This window comes from Olea europaea, unplaced genomic scaffold (assembly GCF_002742605.1).
Source record: "Olea europaea var. sylvestris unplaced genomic scaffold, O_europaea_v1 scaffold713, whole genome shotgun sequence".
Classification (NCBI taxonomy): domain Eukaryota; kingdom Viridiplantae; phylum Streptophyta; class Magnoliopsida; order Lamiales; family Oleaceae; genus Olea; species Olea europaea.
In genome coordinates, this window is record NW_019265529.1 from 199616 (window position 1) to 203907 (window position 4292).

At 32.5% G+C, this 4292-nt stretch overlaps 1 pseudogene; it reads left to right on the forward strand.

Annotated features, from left to right (window-relative positions):
• Positions 1 to 4292, forward strand: part of LOC111390763 — a 9084-nt pseudogene that overhangs the window by 2630 nt on the left and 2162 nt on the right.

A 4292-nucleotide genomic window follows, 5' to 3' on the forward strand; every position in this document is an offset into this window, starting at 1 on the left:
CTACAAAACTATGAGAATTAATTGTTCCAATGGTCACTGAACTTAGACCCATATTTTTGAATGGTTATTGAAGTTTAAAATATCGAGTTTTGATCACTGAACTTATGTCCATATTTTTGATTGCTCACCAAAGTTCAAAATGTCGAGTTTTGATCACAAAACTTTGGAACATGCTGTACGAATGTTGAACTTTGAAAAATATCGAATTTATGTGAGCAATGTGCAATATTTTTCAAAGTTCAGTAGCCAAAACTCGTCATATTAAACCTCAGTGAGCAATCGAAAATATGAATCTAAGTTCAATAATTAGAAATTGACATTTTAAACTTGAGTTATGAATTAAAAACATTAACCTAAGTTTAGACCATTGGAAAAATTAACTCAAGACTCTTAACTCTTACGTTGTTAAACCCCTGTGTTGTTTTTTTTCTTTTTTTCGCTTTCTTTCCAAACCCTAGCTCGAGAAGAGCTGTGACTTCGATGGCGTCGACTGGCGGATGATTTCGAGCAAGAAGAATGTTACTGCTGTTCGAAATCCTAGCGGGTTTTGACTTGTTAAAGCCTTGGATGAAGGCAAGCTATCCAAAGTGTAGGTATTTTTCTTTGTAATTTTTTTGTTTTAATTCTCCCCATTTCCTTAATTGTTGCAACTTCATAAATCGTTATTTGATGTCTGGGTGATTTGATGATGACCTTTTTTGGCTTGTATTACAGGACTTCTGGAAGGAGTTCTCTACTGCTGATTCAGCTAGACAGGTAATTTTTCTCAACTTATTAGTATTTATCCGTGGGTTAATTTCACAAATGGTCACTGAACTTAGGCAAAAATTACAAAACGGTCACTGAAATTTAAAACTTTCAGTAGGGGTCACTTAAGTTTCCAAGCACTTTCAAAAATGGTCACTGAAGTTTAAAAACTTTCAAAAGTGGTCACTGATTTTTTAGGCTATTTTTGAGGCAATTTTTGGACAACTTCCAACCACCAATGCCACTGGATTTTGATACCGTTGGAAAGCTTACAATGTCCTCTTCAATTATCATCAAAAATCTCCCCCAAACTCCAAAGGATTCGGCCGAAATAAACCCACAAAATTGGCTACCCGAAAAGGTGAAAATCTGGGCATATTTTTCAGATTTTATGGTCTACTTTGAGGCAACTTTTCTGCAACTTCCGGCTACCAATACCATCGGATTTTGATACCGTTGGAAAGCCTACAACGTCCTCTTCAATTACTATTAAAAATATCCCCCAAACTCCAAAGGATTCGATTGGAATAAACTCACAAAATTGGCTACTCGGAAAGAAGAAAATCTGGGCAAATTTTTCAGTTTTTTGGGCGATTTTTGCGGCAACTTTCCAGCAACTTCCGACCATCAATTTTGCCGAATTTTGATACCGTTGGAAAACCTACAATCTCCTCTTCAATTACCACCCAAAATTAGCAGGTTTGGTGGTTAGAATTCACAGGAAAATCGCCACAAAAATAGCCAAAAATATGAAGATTTTGACAGATTTTTAAAATTTTTTGGCGATTTTTCGGTCAAATTCCTTGGATTTACGAGGAAATTTTGGGTAGTAATGGAAGAGAACATTGTGAGATTTTCAATGGTATCGAAATTTGGTGGTATCGGTGGTCGAAAATGATAGAAAAGTTGTAGCAAAAGTAGCCCAAAAAACTGGAAAAAAAAACTTCAGTGAGCGTTTCTGAAAGTTATTTCTGAAAGTTTTTAAGTTTCAGTGACCGTTTTTGCAAGTTTTAAACTTCAGTGACCATTTTTGAAAGCGCCCCAAAACTTCAATGACCGTTACTGAAAATTTTAAACTTTAGTGACCGTTTTGTAATTTTCTCTATAGTTCAGTGACCGTTTGTGAAATTAACCCTTTATCCGTCAATATAAGTGTATATGTTATAATTGTGTATGGACTTGTTAATGTTACTTAATAAAAAATGGAGTTACTTTTTGGGCTTATTTTCCTTTTTAATAGCGCATATAGTGTGTGTTTGAGCCACATTATAAAAGAATGCATTTTGGAATAGTAAATTGATGGAGAATGAGTGATTAAAAATTAAGGAAAAATTTTGGATTGGATTTCCAAGTAATATTATTTTATTAAAGAACGTGTAATTAAAATGACGCGGCTCAAACAGAATGATATGGTTGTCAAATTTGGTTTTCCCCTTATTTGAGCCCCATTGTTCAACAAAATATATTTTTCAACAGTGATTTGACACCATTTCAACCATACATTTTTTAATGAAATAATATTATTCGCAAATAAAAATTTTTTCTTATTTTTTAATCACACATTTCCCATCAATACGCTATTCAAAAATTCAATTTCTCCTCCAAAATGGGGTTCAAACAAGGGCTTTACTGCGTTAGCAGGCTGAATGTTCATTTTTATTATTATTATTATTATTTTGCACATTTCACATCTTCCTCTTCAGCCTGTGAAAAAATGATAAAAGAAACTTGGGGGGGGGGGGGGGGGGGGGGGGGGGTTTTTTTTTACAAGCTAAGCTAATCATTTAATGCCTTGCAGAAAATTGAGTGTGTCCATAACAATGCTGTCATGGAACTGATGAGAGGGGTGAGAAGTCAACTGACTGAACTTATCTCTGGTCTTGCTTCTCAAGATTTGTTTTGTAGTTTTTCTTTAATCGTTTTATTTTATAGATGCCTTCAACCTTACTTCGCTTTTTAATAAGAAAACAGAAGCTAAAAATTAAAGTGACCTTGTGATGAAAGGTATATGGAAGCTATCAACGTCTTTCAGAAATCCTTGCTATTGCTTGCACACATTATCAAGACACCCAAAATTTCGATTCTTATGACAAATTTTGGATTTCTTTATATGGTGTTAAACAACATCACTGCATGTAGGAAATTGAACTTGTTATTTGCTGGAGAAATTCTCACATCGGGCTTTTGCAAAATGCTTTGCAGTAAGGTCTTGTAGTAAGAAACAAAACTTTACTTTTTAGTTTTTTACCATTGCTACCTCTTAATTGGTAAAAATCTTGATTAGTTGCCATTCTTATTTTTCTTGCGGTCCGAACTCAAATTAACAGAAGTTATGCTGCTAATATCGTAAAATAATATGGAAGTTGATGCATAGAGTCATAATTCTTTGTTCAGTAAATTAGAAATAGCAGTTGGTTGGTTACTCTAATACAAAAAGTTGGTATTAAGTTCAGTTTTTCCTTTATGGAGCTTTCACTTTACAATTCAATTCATTTTGTTAAGAGTGAGAATCAATTTAATTAAGCTTGAAGTACGGTGTTATTCTAAGTGTCTGTTTGGTTCAGATTAAAATGACTTTAATTTAAGTCAAAGTCAAACAATCAATATTAACAATGTCTTTGAAGGGTCTCACAACTTTTCAATCACATATTTTAAAAATTTCTATCACAATCTAATTTTAATTCCTGCAAATACCCTCTAAATAATATCATTCTTTTTTGGTCATTCTATGGATTATGGAGTCTCTTTGGTTGTTTTATCTGCCATTTTCTAGTTAGGGTCTGTTTGATTGCGAAAATGAAATTTGGGTAGAAAGAAAATGAATTTCAGGGAATTAAATTACCTATAAATTATTTTCGTGGAAATTGTAAATTATTGTGTTTGATTGGTATAATTTTCCATGTGAAAAATATTGAAGTAAAAGTGTTTTTGGTATTCGTTTGACTTTGTTTTACATGAAAATTGTTAATTTAAGGGATATCCACTTCTACCATTATTCTTAGAATTTGTTTCCATTGTCAACCAAAAAAAAAATGGAAAAAAAGGGATAAAAAAATATCTATATTTTGATGTTTGTTTGACTTTGTTTTACATGAAAATTGTCAATTTTAGAGATATCCTCTTTTACAATTGTTCTTAGAATTTGTTCTCATTGCCAACAATTAAAAAAAAAAAGCAAAAAAAAAAAAAGGGCGGAAAATAAAAAACCACCTATCCCCTAGGAAAATGAAACGTGGAAAATCACGCTTTAAGGTGTTGTACCTAAAAATTCATGGAAAATCAATTCCTTGAAAAATTTTGTTAATCAAACAAGCCAAAAGTGGAAGCTCGAATTCGAATTCCTAGATCCATAGAAAATTTTGTGCAATCAAAAGGGGCATTAGTGCTTTTTGGTAGTTAACTATACTTTTCTCAATACAAATAAAAGCTAATAAATATTGAGTGTTGCTTAAGGTATTATTCTCATCATTTGAATATCTATATTTTTATGAATCCGTGAGCTCCTGTTCGTTGTCATATTAGGTTGATACTATGATCATTCAAGC